The sequence below is a fragment of the Macaca thibetana genome, chromosome 6 (assembly GCF_024542745.1).
Source record: "Macaca thibetana thibetana isolate TM-01 chromosome 6, ASM2454274v1, whole genome shotgun sequence".
Classification (NCBI taxonomy): domain Eukaryota; kingdom Metazoa; phylum Chordata; class Mammalia; order Primates; family Cercopithecidae; genus Macaca; species Macaca thibetana.
In genome coordinates, this window is record NC_065583.1 from 7,539,794 (window position 1) to 7,557,475 (window position 17,682).

General features: G+C 48.2%; 1 long non-coding RNA gene across 1 annotated transcript; it reads right to left on the minus strand.

Moving 5' to 3' along the window:
* Positions 1–3,787: 3,787 nt before the first annotated feature.
* On the minus strand, positions 3,788–17,394 carry LOC126956405 (uncharacterized). Its single transcript, XR_007726315.1, has 3 exons — positions 17,343–17,394; positions 4,622–4,703; positions 3,788–3,904 (listed from the first exon to the last, which is right to left on the minus strand). It is a non-coding gene; the product is annotated as an uncharacterized LOC126956405 (long non-coding RNA).
* Positions 17,395–17,682: the final 288 nt, after the last annotated feature.

The following is a 17,682-nucleotide window of genomic DNA, read 5'->3' on the forward strand; positions in this document are numbered from 1 at the left end:
ATGTGTCCACTGGAGGGAGCAGGTCCAGCTCTCTGATCCCTTCCTCCTCTCCAGGGCTTGTAGGTCTCTCAAAAATCATAGTAGCTATCACACATCCTTGTCACCTAAACAAGAAAAGATCACCCCAAGGAGACCAGGGGTGTGGACAGTGGCTGTGCACATCCCTTGACCCATTCTCACTGTTCAGGTCCTTCTCAACTGGGCCCCAAACCCAGGACAGTGGCAAGAGGGTAGGGTTTGCAAGACCCTCCTAGTTGGCCAAGCGTCCTTCATGTATGGTGTGTCTGCTCTGATAAGCCCTGGCTCCTGCCCACCCACTGGACGCACCTGATTCCCCTATCTCCTCTCTCTCACTCACTGTGCATCCCCCAACCCCCCACACACCACACACCCTGGCCTTCTCTCTGTTCCTTGAACACCCCAAACCAGAGCTGCCACGGCTCAGATCCTGCTGTACCCACCACGTGAGCCCTACTCCCAAACCCTCCCCGGCTGGCTCTGTCTTGATCCTCAGCTCGAGTGTCCCTTCTGCAGAGGCTTTCTTTGACCATCCAGCCAAAGGGACGACCGTCCAGCCAAAGGGCCCCCCACCCACCACCCTCCCACACATCTGGCCCATCTGTCCTGGGCCACGGCTCACTTTTCCTTTCCTCACATGGCGCTGCTCGTCATCTGAACTGACTCTCTTCCATTATTGACTTGCTCTTCTCCTGGCTGGGTGATCAGCTTCATGAGGGCAGTACCATGCCATTTTCCCCACTGCTGCATCCCCAATGCCTACAACACTGTCTGAACACAGGGAAGACACCCGGCTCATATTTGGATGAAGAAATTCCCAAGTGAACATGTGAATGAGTGAATGAGTGAATGAAAAAGATTCCCGCAATGCTTTGCCACCTTTTTGTACAAACCAAACGTATTAATGTTTGAACACTTTTATCTACCAGGCCGCATTTGTTTCTCTCTTCAGGAATGTTACACAGCTGGTGAAAGCACCCAGACATTCTGGAGGGGAATAAAAATTAGAATATCACCTCAGAATTTATCATTTGAGACCAGGTGTGGTGGCTTATGCCTGTAATCCCAGCCCTTTGGAAGGCCGAGGCGAGAGGATCACCTGAGGTCAGGAGTTCAAGATCAGCCAGCCCAACATGGTGAAACCCTGTCTCTACTAAAAAAAAAAAAAAAATACATGAAATTAGCCAGGTGTGGTGGCGTGTGCTGTAATCCCAGCTGCTTGGGAGGCTGAGGCAGGAAAATTGCTTGAACCTGGGAGGTTGAGGTTGCAGTGAGCCAAGATCGCATCATTGAACTCCAGCCTGGGTGACAGAGCAAAACTCCATCTAGGAAAAAAAAAAAAAAAAAAAAAAAAAAAAAAAGAATTTATCATTTGAATATACATTATCTTATTTATTTATTTTTTTACAGTGACCCTGCATGATAGCTGGTGTCATCATCATCTTCACCGAGGAGGGAACAGAGGCTACAGAGACACTGTGTGACTTGCCTGGAGGCACACAGCCCAGGCACGGTGAACCCAGGCTCCTAGGGAAATCTGTTTGGAGATACTCTATGCAGTGTCCCCCTGTTTAAGAACATTGATATCTGTCCTTTTTTCCTGCAAAAAGTTTACTGTTAATTATTTTCTCAGCTATTTCACATTCAGTGATGTCAAATACCACGCTGGGTGCCTAGACTCGGGTCCTGCCCTGAGTTCACACCTTGATTAGAAAACCGGATTCCAGTGAATACCTAGTTGTGTGGTTGTTATTCTTTTCTTTTCTTTTCTTTTTTCTTTCTGTTTCTTTTCTTTCTTTCTTTCTTTCTTTCTTTCTTTTTTTCAGATGGAATCTCACTATGATGCCCAGGCTGGAGTGCAGTGGTGCAATCTCGGCTCACTGCAACCTCCACCTCCAGGGTTCAAGTGATTCTCCTGTCTCAGCCTCCCAAGTAGCTGGGATTACAGGCGCCTGCCATCATGCCCAGCTAATTTTTTGTGTTTTTAGTAGAGATGGGGTTTTGCCATGTTGGCCAGGCTGATCTTGAAGTCCTGACCTCGGGTGATCCACCTGCCTCGGCCTCCCAAAGTGTTGGGATTAAAGGCGTGAGCCACCGCACCCGGCTGGTTGTTATTGTTTTCTGTCCAGCATCCAACTCTCCTTTCTTTGGTCACAGCCCTTGATTTTCCTCCAGGGAATCCTGCCTCACCCATCCCACGCTCAGTCCGTGTGACTGATGGTGCTGTGCACATCCGCCTGCGGGGAAATGCAGTCCTTGCCTGGTCTCTTCACGTCACAGTGCTTGGGGCAACTCAGGCACCTGGCCCAAGCCAGGCCAGCAAGCATCAGTCCTGACACTTTTTTCAGGAACTTTTCGGGGGAAAAGCTCTCTTTTTCCATGGTGTTAATCATCTGGTGCAATGTAAGTTTGAAGTTACCAGTGGCTATATTAAAATGAGCCCAACACAAACATTGGGCAGTTTCTCACTGATCTGTTATTAGTACCTGGATCAAGATGTGTCTGAGTGTTATGAGCCTTAGACACTTGAGTTTTGTGAGCCTTAAAGTGTCTTTTTGGTTAAGACTTGTCAGGGTTGGCTTTTTCATTATTGATATTTTTAACGACAAATAAAATTGCATATTTTTGCATCAAACAACATGATGTTTTGATATATGTATACATAGATCATATGGCTGTATACATATATTATGTATATTATACACATGATATATGTATCATATACATTGTGAAATGATTAAATCAAGCTAATTAACATATCTATCACCTCATATACTTGTTTATTTGTGGTGAGAACATTTAAGTTCTACACTCTTAGCAATTTTCAAGTAGATATATTATTTGTTCTCAACTACATCATCCTGCTGTGAGGGCTGGGTTTCTGACACTCGCAACCGAAAGATCCTTGGTGAATATAGAGTGTGCGGGGTCTTTACTATATCATGCCCTGGGAACACACAGCATGGCAACTCACCATTCAGAAGCTAGAGTGGGTCTCAAAGAGGAAGGGACATTTTGAGAGGAGGGGACTAGATTCTGCCTTTTTCTTTTAATTTTTTATTTCCATAGGTTTTGGGGGTAACAGGTGGCATTTGGTGACATAAGTTAGTTCTTTTGTGGTGATTTGTGAGATTTTGATGCACCCATCACCCAAGAAGTATACAGGAAACCCAATTTGTAGTCTTTTGTCCCCCACCCAGGAAGGGACATTTTGAAACGGGTCTTAAGAGATGGACAGGAGTTCTAGGGCAGACCTCTAGGTCATAGAAATAACATACACGACAATAGCATCATGAGACTAGGCAGCCGCACGTCGGAGCACAGAATCAGGGGCGAGGGGATAGAGAGGGGCGGAAAGGGGATCTGGAGCTCCTCTGTGAAGGGCTTTGTTCGCACTTTCCTCTTGAGGCAGTAAGTTCTCATTCAGGAACTTTCAACGAGAGAGGCCAGGTTTCTGAATCAGCAAACTGCTCAGAATCCCGTGGAGAAGGTGAGTTGGCCTCCTTGCTCCTGGAACCCTGTCAGCTCCACTGGGAGTGGGTTAGCTGCCCCAGCCCACCCCAGCCCACAGCTGAGTGGCGTTGGCATCCACAGATCATAATTAAGCCATGCTGGGCATCATTCCAGAAACACCCAGCCACAACTGAGGAAAACTGTAATTCTGTTAGAGCCTCAGGTTTCTTTCAGACTCAAGAATTCTCTCCCTCATTTCCACCTTGGAGACAAAGCGTGGCTGTCCTGTAATTGGGTTCTGTATGTCGTGGGATCTGGGGGGGCTATGTTCATCACTCTGGCCATGCCAATGAGTTTCCTTCTGGGATGCCAACTGAGTGCTCAGATGAGAGGGTGCCCATCCCAGCTGCCTCTGTCTTGACAAAGGAAGACCCTGGGCAAAGGAAGAAGCCGGGGAAGAGAGGGTAAGACACAAAGATCAGCTCCATCAGGACAAACCGTGTCTTCATTAACATGTTATGTAGAGAGAGCTGGGGTCTTGCCCTGTCACCCAGGCTGGAGAGCAGGGGTGCAATCAGCTCACTGCAGCCTCGAACTCCTGGGTTCCTTGAAGTTTCCTGTCTAAGCCTCCCTCCAGAGTAGCTGAGACTACAGGCATGCTGTAGGTTTATCAGATATGATTTTTTTTTTTTCCAGAAGCGAGGTCTCCCTATGTTAGCCAGACTGGTCTCAAACTCTTGGCCTCAAGTGATCCTCCCATCTTGGCCTCCGAGTAGCTGGGAGTCACCTTCATGCCCCAGTCTTCATTAACATCTGAAGTGTGTCTTGCTTGGCAGTCTTGGCCAAGACCTGGTCTCTCCCTGGTTTGAGGGAAAAGGGGAATATTAGGTGTGAGCATCCTCTCTAACCCTGTGATGGTGGTTAAGATAGCCCCATCCCCCGAGCGTAGTGCTTGCACCAGCTGCATGTGAAGGTACCTGGGGTGATGGCAAAGCCGGTGACCTAACATGGTATCCCAGCACCCCACCTCCTGCATGGCCCGCTCTGCTCTCTTTCATCCACCCATGCCCACTCTCTTTCCTTTCTCCAGTTGCTCACTGCATCACACTTGCTCCTGAATGAACCTGGACCCCACCAGAGGCCCACATACCTGCTGGTTCTGGGCCAGCCACCACTGAATCTGGAAAGGACATTGCTCTTGAGGGCAGGGGCCTCGTGTAGCACTGGGGGCTCTGGGATGGCCAGATGGGACGGAGGGAAGATTCCAATCATATCTGACAAACCTCATTACCTTTATTGTTTTCTTAGCATGCTGTTTCCTCTCCCCAAGAAATCCCCATGCTTCCTCCTCCTTCCCCTCCTCCTTCTCCTCCCCCTCCACCTCCTCCTCCTTCCCCTCCCCCTCCTCCTCCTTCCCCTCCCCCTCCTTCTCCCCTTTCCTCCTCCCCCTCCCTCTTCCTTCTCTCCATTCTCCCCCCTCCCTTCTCTTCTTCCTCCCCCTCCCCCTCCCCTCCTCCTCCCCATTCTCCCCCTCCCCCTTCTCTTCTTCCTCCCCCTCCCACTTCTCCTCTTCCTCCTCTGCCTCCTTCTCCTCCTCTCCCTCCTACTCCTCCTCCTCCTCCGGGTGCTGACTCAGTGTCCCCTTCTCGATGAAAGCTTCCCAGACCACATTATTTGCAAATGATCCAGCCCTTCACACACGAGTACAGCTAAGAACTCCCTGTCACTCCCTGACTCCCTTTCCTGCTTTTTCTTCTTAGCGCTATAGAGACACACACACCTCCATGATATACATGAACATTTTTAAGTTCATTAATGCCCCTCCCCCAACTAGAATGTCAGTTCCATGCAGACACGGATTTGTGTTTGTAGCTTTGTTCACTGCTTTATCCCTAGCATCTAAAAGACCACCCCCTACATAGTAGTGGTTTAATGCATGTTTATTGAATGAATAGCTGGACTGATTCAAAGGGCAGATTCTAGAGACAGACAGGTTGTGCTCAAATTCTAGCTGTAACATCTACTAGTTATATGGCCTGGATCAAGGTGCTTGACCACTTTGAGCTCAGCTTTCTCATCCATTAAACAGGGATGGTTACGATGGTACTTTCCCAGTAGGATCATTGAGAGGATTCAATGAGATTATGCACAAAAAGCACTTAATAAAGACTCAGCCCTTTCACTAAGTGAGCCCTTCATAAATGTTAACCACTATTATCATTTCCGCAGTGTTGGGTAACTAACCATTTTCTTATTGGAGCACTCAATGTGTAGACAAAACAAGCAGCATTTTAGAGATGCCCAGTAATTTGCTCAAGATAGTGTTGTGAGTGGGTGGCCAGCAGCACTGGAATCACCCTGCTACTCAGACAGGCACCGACAAGTGGAAGGGGATGGCTAGGGAGAAATAGGAGGGGCAATGGGCAGCTGTGAGGCTGTCACTGGAGACTGGAAGAGGAAAGGGGACCTTCTGCTCCATAGGTGTGTCCAGAGGATCACGTGGTACATGGTTTTGGAAGATAGGCCCTGCCCTTGCAGAGCCAGTGGGCAGAAGAACACACCAGGACACTCTCATACAATTGTCTGCGAGCAGAACTAACTGCACATTGGTTCTGCTTTCATCTGCTGTGTGGATGTTTGTCTGTCTGCTCAACATTCATTCCCTACTCTTCTAGTTAAAGCACGCCAAGTTTCCTTAGGAACCAGCCCTTCCCCATCCACAGTCCAAGTGGTTCCGGTGGGACTGCCCACAACACTCTGATTCAAGAGTGGACACAGACAGGTTTGGGTCACCAACATGCATGCGACCAGCCAGTGCAGTCAGTCAGCTGGGGGTCTGTGTACTGGAACTTAGGAAAAGCAGGCTCTTTTTCCATCAGGGTTGCTAAGATATCGGGATGTGAGTGGGGACTGTGCAGAGTCCCCATATGGGAAGAGTCTAAATGGGAAACTAAAAGCCAAAACAGAAGAAAAAAATAGGGAGAGATAGAGAGAAAGGACAAGCAGGAGAAAGGAAACAATCCAGTGATGTCATTTGAGCTCCTGTATCCAGCTGAACCTGAAGTTAACCCTACCCCTGGGCTTTTCATTGACATGAGTCAATACATTTCCTTATTTCTAAGTTTGTGTTGGGTTGCTGTCACTTGCCACCCAAAAAGTTCTGATTAATAGACCCACTCCTCACTTTGGCTAGCTATTGAGCAGCTTGTGATGTGTTCAGAGGTTAAGAACACTAGATAGAAATAAACTACTATTTACAGAAGGCTTATAGTGTCTCAAGCCGTCACCAGGATCATCTGTAATCTCCCCGCTCCAAAACCATAGGAGCTAGAGGTCATCATCCTGGCATAACTGATGGAGGTACTGCTGCTCTGAGAAGTGATTTCCAGAGCTGGGTTGCAAAGCTGAGGCTCAAAACCTGTGCGTTTTCCTCTTCCAGTGCAGCCTTCCATGGATTAAAGAGGCAGATCCTGTAAAAGAAGGGACTTTCGAGGTTGGGCAGGAAAGACAAACATGTTCCTAACAAGGCAAGGTGGGTTAGGAAGAGCATGCTAAGCAGAGGGAACAACACTAGCCAGTGCAGCAGTTGGAACCCTGAGGACGAATTCAGAAAGCATCACATGGTCCAGATCAGATGATGTAGGAATGAGGTAAAAGAGGAGAAAGGGAAGGCAGGCAGGGGCCAGATCACCGAGGCCTTGAGTGTCCCCCCTGAAGAATCTGCCTGTAACCTCTGACTCTGGGGAGCTTGCTGGGTGGAGGATGGCTGGGTATAGCAAGGCAGGAAGACCAGTGTGGAAGCTTATGCCTAGGCCCAGGAGAGAAATCATGAGACCCAGATAGGGCAGGGCAGAGAGGGTGTAAGTGGAGAAATAAAGGTGAAAATAGTGTAAAATACACACACACACACACACACACACACCAGTATAACCTGACAACTGATAGAATTGGAGAGTGCAATCAGGAAGTTCTCAGTTTGGAGTTATTTACAGGACAAAGAGTGGGCCCATTTTTCAGACACTGGGAAGTCAGGCGGAGGCAGAATCAGGCAGCAGCGAGGGTGCCCTCCTGGCAGTGCTTTGAACCTGGGGAGGAAGGCGTCAGGTGGGGCTTGCTTGTCCACTGATCCCTCGGTGAGCAGCTGGAACTCAGGCAGGAGGGTCAGGGCTGTGGAAAGAATTCTGGGCGGCCAACAAAGGAAACGTGTTTTCACATTCATCACACTTCACCCCCAGACTCCCAGAGTACAGGATGGGGAAGGAACCTGGGGTACCCTCCCCTGAGGACCAGTGGGCAAGTCAAAGGCTCCATCCCTCGCAGTAACTAGTGAAGTTCCATCCTGGTTTTGCTACGTCCCAGCTGTGTGGTCTTGAACAAGAGACTTCCCCTCCCTGAGCCTCAGTTTCTTCATCTGCAAATTGGGAATCAGATCCCCCCACAACCACAAGGCTGTAAGGAAGAGATGAACACCTAGTACATTCACAGCTCTTTAGAGATGTTTTTGTTTGCTTGTTTGTTTGTTTGTTTTTGTCCTCACCATTGTCCCTGATGAAAGAGAGAATGTTTATTCAGGGCCTGAACTTTACCTGCAGACCTGGCTGGAACAGCGTTTTTATGGCCTCATTCCTTTTGCCACCCCGACAGGAAAGGTATTTTATGGTGCGAGAACATTTTCATCGAGTTCTTTTAAATCTCTGCAAGACTCTGCACAAAATCACTTGCACCATAAACAGAACTGAACAGATGACCGAGGCGACTTCCCCTGACACCTCAGGCCTCTCCGCTATGTGTGCACGGTGTTCACATTTGCTCCAACAGCCCACAGAGTGCTGTTACCGGGAGCTCAAGGTCATGGATGGTCCAGGCTGCAGGGGTTGACGCATATCTGGTTGGAAATAGTCACCAATTTGCACTAGGGTTTTTTCCTGATCAAAAGGTTGCCAGTGGATATGGCTTTGACCTCCCAAGGAGCTGCTGTATTTTGCCAGCTATGCCCATTGACAATGCCTATTTCAAAATGCGTCTATTATTGTTCTTGCAATTTAAGCCCTAAAGCAGTTGTTGCAAACTCCATTTCCTACAGGTGCCTACTGGGAAAAGGGAAGAGTGGCACTTGCTGGGTGCAAGATGACAGGGCATGGTGGAGCCTATGGTAAACTGCTGGGCCTGTGCCTTGTCTCCTGGAGTCCTGGAGAACGTCTCCTTGGCTCCAGCTGGTTGCTGTTCCTGCCACATGCGTAAGTGATTCCAGTGTTGCTAGGACTTTCAAGTTTTCTAGATAAACTAGAAATAAGCAATTTTACATGACATTCTCTGAGTTTCGGGCAGGCCAACAAAATCTTCAGGCTACCCACTTTCCAAACTGGTCTCAGACAACTGTATTGTTATTTGAATAAAGAATAAGAATAGCTGTCACTAGGCTGGTAATCCTCAGATTACAAAATACTTCCCTCGCTGATAATTTGGCTTATAATTTTACTAAACATTTACTCTGGGTCAAGCCCAGTGCTGGGGCTGGGGGTGCAGAGACAAATCACACACGTCACTGGCCCCAGGGAGCTCATGTCTCACCAAGAGAGCTGCAGAGCCACTCCCACCAATGGTACCATCAGGATCCCTCTTCTTCCTAAGCAGAGTCCTAGGTGGGAACACAGAGTAGTCATCCTGGTTTCCCTGCCTCAGTTTCCTCATCTGTACATTGGAGACAGTGCCATCTGCCTCAGTTTCCTCATCTGTGAATTGGGGACAATGTCATCTCATTGGCAGGGCTGTTGTGAGGACTAAATAAGGTACTGTGTGTAAAATAACAACTCAGAGTAGCATACAAATATCAGCCTTTACTAAGGAGCTTTCTTCATTTTTACTGAAAATAGCATGAGTTATTCAGAATGCCTGCATCCAACTCCCACGTTCTGAAACCAGAGGCTCATGGCCCAAGGAAGGAGGCAAGCATTTGTGTAGAGAATAGAGTCAGAGTCCTGGATCCAAATTCTGGCTCTACTATTCCCTGTGACTGTGGACAAGTCCCTTCACCTCTCTGACCCTCAGTTTCTTTTTCTATGAAATAGGAATGAAATCTACCTCCTAGAATGAGCATGAAATGAGGTCACACATAGAATCTGGCTCTTGGTAAATGCACAATAAATATTTCCTCTTATGGCAGGTCCCAGGGGAGATTATCTTTTTTTGTCTGTTTGTTTGTTTTTTTGAGACAGAGTCTCGCTCTGTCTCCCAGGCTGGAGTGCAGTGGCGCGATCTCGGCTCACTGCAAGCTCTACCTCCCGGGTTCATGCCATTCTCCTGCCTCAGCCTCCCGAGTAGCTGGGAGGCACCTGCCACCACGTGCAGCTAATTTTTTGTATTTTTTTTTTTTTTTTTAGTAGAGACGGGGTTTCACTGTGTTAGCCAGGATGGTCTCGATCTCCTGACCTCGTGATCCACCCGCCTCGGCCTCCCAAAGTGCTGGGATTACTGACGTGAGCCACTGCGCCCAGCTCCAGGGGAGAATATCTTAATCCCCAGACTTCATCGATAGTTCAACCCCACTCTCTCAATTCTCAGATCTTGCTGGGGCTCAGCGTGCACTGTCAGGGAAGGAGGTTTATATCAGCAAAAAGGCACCCAGGTCAGGATTTAGAAGGGCTCAAATTAAACTGACTTCCTCTAAGCCACTGCAGTGGAGTGGGGAAAGACCTTCAACTCTGATAGAAAGTCAAGAAATAGAAACCAGCTGGGTGTGTCCTGTGTGCTCTTGTCACTGAGATGCCAAAGGCCCATGAGGAACATTGATTGGCACCTGTTGGAGCAGGGTTTTATTTGTTTAGAAACCAGGAAGCTTGATTTCATCTCTGCATATGGTAGGCGAGGGTAGAAATTTGACCTGGAGCAGTGATTCTGAACCTAACTGCACATTCCAACCCCCAGGAAGCTTTAAGCACTACTGATGCCTGGGTCCAGCCCCAGGGATCCTGCTGTGGTCCATCTGGGTGCAGACAGCACAAGAGGGTTTTTTAACTCTAATGTACAGCCTGGTGAGTCTTCCGTGCAGTCAGGGCTGCGAACCACTGGAGAGGAGAGATGAGCGAGAACTCAGTTTCTCATCCTCTAACTATTCCTAATGTTAAATTTCATTGATGCCAAGATGCAATTTTCTTTTCACATTTTAGCACCTCTGAAATAAGAATGTCTTTAGAATTATGATGATAAGACAGGACTGCCTTATAATTTAGTTGACAATGCTCTTCCAGTCTTAGCGGAATATGAAATAATGGTGTGTCTCATAATCAATGATGTATTTGTTCTTCTTCTCAGGGAGGAAAAGCAGTGTTCCTAAACCTGAATGTGCATCAGAATCACCTTGAGGGCTCTTAGAACTTAGATAGCTGGGCTCCGCCCCCAGAATCTCTGATTCAGCAAGTTTGGGGTGATCCCCAAGAATTGGCACTTCTGGTAAGTTCCCCAGTGCTGCTGGGTAGCTGGTCACAGTCCTCACTTTGAGAAGCACCTGGGTAGTGAGCAGACCTGGGTAGAGACAAAGGTGGCGGTTGACACAACTTTTGAGGGGATGGGCTGTGCTAAGCACTGGACACTTAATCCTCACAGCAACTCCATGAAACTGGTGCCACGGTTCCCCCATTTTTCAGAAGAGTAAACTGAGTCAGTGAGGGGCTAGGATAGCCAACACATGGCAGAGGAGGAGTGCTAGAAGATAAAGAAACAGTCTGGTTGGCCAGAAGGACTGGTGAGGCCACTAGAGCCAGGGTGATCAAGCAAGGCTTCTCTGAAGAGGTGGCATGTGAGTTGAAAATTGAAATAAGTGTGTGAATGAACTCGCAATGAGAGGAGACTAGCTTTTTACCATTTATGTGTGCTGAATACTGTGCTAAGTTCAACTAATGCTTACAACGGCCTTTGAAGTAATTACTCTTATTATGTCTATTTTCTACATAAGGAAATTGAGCCTTGCTATAGAATGAATGTTTGTGTTTCTCTCAAATTTGTATGTTGAAATCCTAACCCGCAAAGTGAGGGTATTCAGAGATGGATCTCCGGGAGGTGATTAGGTCACAAGCGTGGAGCCCTCATAAATGGGATTAGTGCCTTTTTGAAAAGAGGCTCCAGAGAGCTCCCTTGCCCCTTCCACCACGTGAGGATGCAACGAGAAGAGCGCCATCCACAAGCCAGAAAGCAGGCCCTCACCAGACACTGAATCTTTTGGCCCCTTGATCTTGGACTTCTCAGCCCCCAGAACTATGAGAAATAAATATCTGTGGCATAAGCCACCCAGTCTGTGGTATTCAGTTATAGCAGCCTGAACCAACTAAGACATGGCATAAAGAAGTGAAGCAACTACCCCACCAGAAAGTCAAGGGGCCAGGATACAAAGCCAGGAGGTCTGATGCAATAGTGCCTGCCTTCAGCCACTGCATTTACAAACTCCCAGGCTGTAGAAGATGGGAGTGGTCACAGGAGGCACTGCACTGTAGGGATGGTGTTGGCTCTGGTGTCAACCAGTTCTGGGGTTGAATCCCTGGCATGGGACCTTGAACAAGCCACTGTACTTCTCTGATGTTCAGATTCCTTGCCTGTAAAATGCAGAAAGGAACAGCAACTCTGTACACTGTTTTAAAGACTTAGTCAGTTGATATGTACTTAGTCCAGTTCCTGGCACATATGAAGCACTCAGAAAATGGCAGTCATCGTCACAAGTGCTTTGCGTTGTGATGGCTTCCAGTGTAGCCTTTCAGCCAGACACTGGAAGGCACCCAAGGTCATCAGAATTGCCCATCTGATGTAAATCCAGGTTTCCCGACCAGGACATCAGCCTCTAGCAGTTTCACTAACACTCGCTCCGTCTTTCACAGCCTTGGAGGAATATCAAACAGATCCATCCTCTACCAACGGCTTCCTGTGCCTTGGCTGTGAAGTCTTTCTTTCCTTGTGACTGTGCTTGAGTGATGGGGAGTGGATGAGGGGCTGGGCTGTTCCATGTGGGAAAAGGAAGCTGAACGCTTCTCTGTTCTCGTCTTCCTTAAACCCAAACTTCTGCTCAGTTGGGAATGCCTTAGCAAGGAAAACACAAATTTTCTTTTCATCCTGTAGCTGTTTCTTTCTGGCTTTGGTCAGAGTTGGCAGAATTGCCATAGGTTTCCAGCCAGAATCACAAGGCGGTTATCACACACGAACACACACACCCAGCTTTGTTTCTGAATCGTTTCAGCCACTCAGCTTATAAATTCCACATCCTCTAGCTTTGCACCACCTGCCCTCTTCCTACCCACGAGGAAACCCAAATCCAGTTCCATTTGACAGATATTCACTAAATGAGTGAGTTTCCAGACCCAGGCCTGGAGCTGCTGCAGGGAGACTCAGGGACAGTTCCAGAGGAGTCCCTGCACCTGAGAAATGCAGTCTCGTGCAGGTCACACCTGGTCACTCTGCTTTCAGCCTTCCGTGGTGTGATGGAGACAGCTAGCTGCTCATCAAACGTGTCCTCCTCCTCCAGTCACACAGCTGAGACACGTCCCAAACGTGTCCTCCTCCTCCAGTCACACAGCTGAGACACATCCCCAGCCTTCTTCACAATTAGGCATGACCCTGTGTTATGGGATTACATTCTGGGTCACAAAAATTTATATGTTGAAGTCTTAACCCCCAGGACTTCAGAATGTGACTTATTTGGAAATAAAGTCTTTGTAAATATAATTAGCTAAAATGAGGTCAAACTGGAGGAGAGTGGGCCCCTAAACCAATATGACTGGTATCCTTACGAAAAGGGGAAACTTAAAGACATACACACAGAGAATGCCATGTGAATGTGAAGGCAGAGATTGGGGTGATGCTTCTCCAAGCCAAACCATGCCAAAGATCACCAGCAAAACATCCAACACTGGGGAAGAGGCATGGAACAGATTCTACCCCAGCACCCTCAGGAGGAGCCAATCTTGCCAACACCCTGATCCTGAACTTTCCAGCCTCCAGAACTGTGAGACAATGTATTTCTGTTGTTTAAGACATCAAGTTTAGGTGACGTGGAAGCCATATGTTGAAGAGGCCACGGCCTCCATCAGCCTGGGTCTCTGCGTGACTACATGGAGCAGAGCCACCTACCCCCAATACCAGCTGGATTCAAATTACAGACATCGACTTCTATTTAGTAAGCCACTGAGAACTGGGGATTTTTCTGACCATCTTGTTTAAAGTGGCCAGCCCTTATTTCCTTTCATAGCATTTCTGACAATTTATAATAATGTTTTTGGTTTGCTTACCTACTTATTTTCTGCCTCTGCCACTAAGTAGTACGTTTTACAAAGTTGGGAGGCACTCCTATTTGTTGACTGAGGCTAGGCCAGTGCACAGCAAATGGCCTAATGCCTAGCAAGTCCTCCTTCCATATTTCTGGATGGGATATTCCTTTTGGTTCCGAAATGGTCAGGGAAGCAGGCTATGGCTACTCACTGTGACATAAAATGACCAGGTTGTGAGCAGGCCTGGGGGACCACTGTCTTTGAAGGGAAGAAAAGAAGAAGAGAAAACCTCAGCAAGAGAATGATCCCCAGTCAGAGTCTGAGAAGAGAAACTGGAGTTTCAGTGGGGCAGAGCAAGTGTGGGAAGGCGTGTGGATAAGATCACATTCCAGCAAAAGACAAGGCTCAGACAGGGGCAGGAAGGAGCGGAGGACCCTGTGTGTTCTGAGAACAGGAGGACAGATTATGTGGCCATGTGCAGGGAGAGGTAATACCAGGCAATACAGCTGGAGAAAGTTGGAGGAGCCGGACTTCGAGGGCCCTGAAAGCTCAGATGAATTTTCACTTAATCCACCCACTGTTGAACCTCTGATATCACACCTCATAGAAAGACACACATTGCACATCACAATCCAAGGCACACCCATTCATGTCTTAATAGAAGAGAAACAGCAGTCTCAATAAATGGCACAGGCTCTTATCATTAGAAAACAACCTGTTTGGTATTTTCTATTCTAATCCACACTCCATATTTTTAAATGCTGATCTCTTTCACTAAGTGGATTTCACTATAACTATGGGTTATGATCCAGAATTGGAAAAATCACTGCTGCTGGCCATGGAACTGAGTGCTAAAGCTTTAAAGGAATGAAGAGTCCTTTGGGTGGACTCTGAGCCAGGGAGGGAGCCAAAGAGACCATGGACTGAGGGGAGTGGGGCCAGCCCAAGGGAGGTGAGCCTGGCACAGGGCAGTGGTTACGGAAGGCATATCCCAGAGTGACATCCTGTGAGCAGGGATAGGTCCGGGGATTTGCAGGAACTCAAGTGTGGCAAATAGCTATCTCATTATAAGGGTTTGGCTGAGCAATATCGGGGAGTCTTAGGCCAGGCCACAAGTAGCTGTGTGCCCTCCTGAGGGAACTTGCTGATGGATGCTTGGCTGGCATCTTTGGAAAAGAGGGTTTGCTGAGGTGATGGGTAAGACCAGAGGTGTAGAAGGGAGGTGTGTGAGCACGTCAGCCTCAGGAGTGGCCAGTGTCTCAGCACTACCCTCAAGGGGACTGGCAAACCCTCAACACAAAGAAGGGCTGGTGTGTGTGTGTGTGTCTGTGCACACGTGCGCATGTATGTATCTGTGCATGTGTATATGAGTTATGTGTGTGGGTGTGTAAATGTGTGAGTGTGCATGTGACTGTGTAAGTGCATGTGTGTGTACGTGTGGGTGTGTGTGTCTGTGTAGGGATGACACATATGAAGGCGGCACTCCCTCCCACCACAGGTGTGACATCTTCAGGAAAAGATGCCCTCCCTTAATTACCCCTCAGGTGGTGGCCTGGCCCCAGAGCATAGCGGGAGGCTTTGGAGTCAGACAGAATCATCAGATCAACCCCTGACGTTGCTCTTTACTCACATGTGACGAGCCAAGTTACTTCTTTCTGAGCCTCAGTTTCCGTATCTGCAAAGTGAGTTTAGCAATTCCTTCACTGCAGGGTGGTTCTGAGAGGTCCTTCACGGTAAGGTATGGAGGCTTCCAGAAGGAAGAAGTTCTGAACTTGACTTAATTCCCACTGGGGCCACTTGAGATGCTCTGCCTCCTTCTAAGCCTCTTTCACTTGTGGACACTGCTGTGGTAGCCATCCACTGCCCTACAGGTCTTTCCTCAATCTCCCCTGTGACCCTCTTTCTACCTTTGCTACTGACAGATTTTTGAATGACAGAACAGGGCACTAAAGTTCACCTCTGCTTTTCCAAACATAGCCCCTCTGAGTCTCCACATCTGCATCTGTGCAGTGGGCACAAGATTCATCATGCCTTCCTTGGCAGGGTTGTTGTGAGGAGCTGGAGATTTAACACACTTGGAAGGGCATGGTCATCTGCAAAGAAGCTCAAGTAGTGACAGGATAATGGGGAACTGCAGGGATGTTGGTGACCCAGGCAAGATGCTGACAAACTCCCTGCAAAGAATTGGGCACCCAAGACAGCTGGGGCAGCTCAGGACATCGGGTGTGGATGCAGTCTGCCAGTAGCTATAGAGAGTTCCCTCTTTCCTTCACTCCTTCCTGCTCCTCTCCCATCTCTTGCCCATATTTGGATTTGGACGTGATTCAAAAAAGGGGAACAGAGATTGCCCCAAAGAGGGCCCTGGATGCTCCCAGACAATAGCCCTGTAGATCATGCACCTTACGGCCTCCTGTCACCTCCTCTGCCTCCAGGCAGGGCCCATGGCAACACCTAAAGCAGGGTCTCCACCATCCCCACCCCCTAATCTTTGCAGCCAGCTCTGCTCCCTGAGCAACGGGGAATAAATATACAGCCTTCAAGGGTTAGAATTCTTTTGATTCTTGCTGGCACCCAGTTTCCATGGCAACCTGAAACTCTCCTTTGCCATCTTCAGGAATGTCATTAGGCTGTGAGGGGGAGGCTGCAAACAAAGCCATGATGTGTCAAACTGCAGCAGATGCCGAGGAGGGCAGCGCTGGGGGGCAGAAGCCCTTTTTGTGGCAGGTATTTTTTTTCCTTTGAAATAAAATACATAAACCATTCCATTCCATCAAACCAACTAAAGCTTCTGTTTTTCTAAGGAAAAAAGCAACAAAACTAATAACATGTGCCTCAGTGCCAGTTAAGGGATTGGAAAATATATGCTCATATTTCAACACAGACACTATAATAACAATAACGATCCTGCTTGCTTTGTCACATTAAACCCTCCCAACCACCTATTCTATGGATGAGAAAACTGAGTTTATGAGAAGCAGAGCAACCTGTCTAAGGTCACAGATTAATGTGCGGGGCATGGGGATTTGCAGTCTCCTTCTAACACTGAATTCCATCCTGAGAGCCTGCTCAGCGCTATGGTCCACTCCCCAGAGTGGCGCTTACAGGAGATAGTGGCCATGTCATAAGCACCTGATTCAGGACCCAGGTGGGGAGAAGGAAAGGGGTTCTGGATGCCTTGTTCACTTTCCATCCTCAGGCTGTGGTGCTGATGCAAACCTTGAAGAAGCCCAGGGACACAGTTGTCTCTGGAATCTACTCTCACACAATCAAGATGACTTGAACCTCCTCTACTTTGGTCTCCCTAGCTTCCATCTCTTCACCCCAAACCCCCTCTTTACTGAGGGCACAGGGTCCATCCAAACATGCTCTGGCCACATCATCCTGCCTTTGCCTCGACAGCACAGGGTGAAGTCCAGGCTCTCAAGTCTCATCCTCAGAGTCCCTCCTGGGGGTTCACAGTTGACTCCCTAGTATCATACCCCAGAAGTATGCCCATTGCTTCAGCTAGCCAGCCTGAGCTTTGCATGATTAACCAAACACCCCGTGTTTCTTCTTACCTCTTTCCCTGTGCCTGGAACGGTGCTCTTCCCTGCAGCCCTTGGACACTCCTGGTTGAACACTCACCTTCAGCCTGTGCCACCTCCCTTGGGAGGTCTTCCCTCTCCATCTCCACACAGATGTAAGAGCACCCTCCTCTCAGCCTTTAAAATATTTAGGCTTATAGCACTTACATCATTTACTGAAATTATTTACTAACATATTAGTCCTCCACTAGACTGGGAATGCTTTGAGGGCAGAGGCTGCAGCTGGTTCATTACTGTGATTCAAGCATGTAGCAGGTGCTCGGGGATTTGTGAATGGTTGACTGGCACATGCACCCACACACATGCAGGAGGACAGTGAAAAAAAAGAAAGCATGCAAATGTGAGCATAAGTTGTTTAAAGCTAAGCCAATGAGAGATGG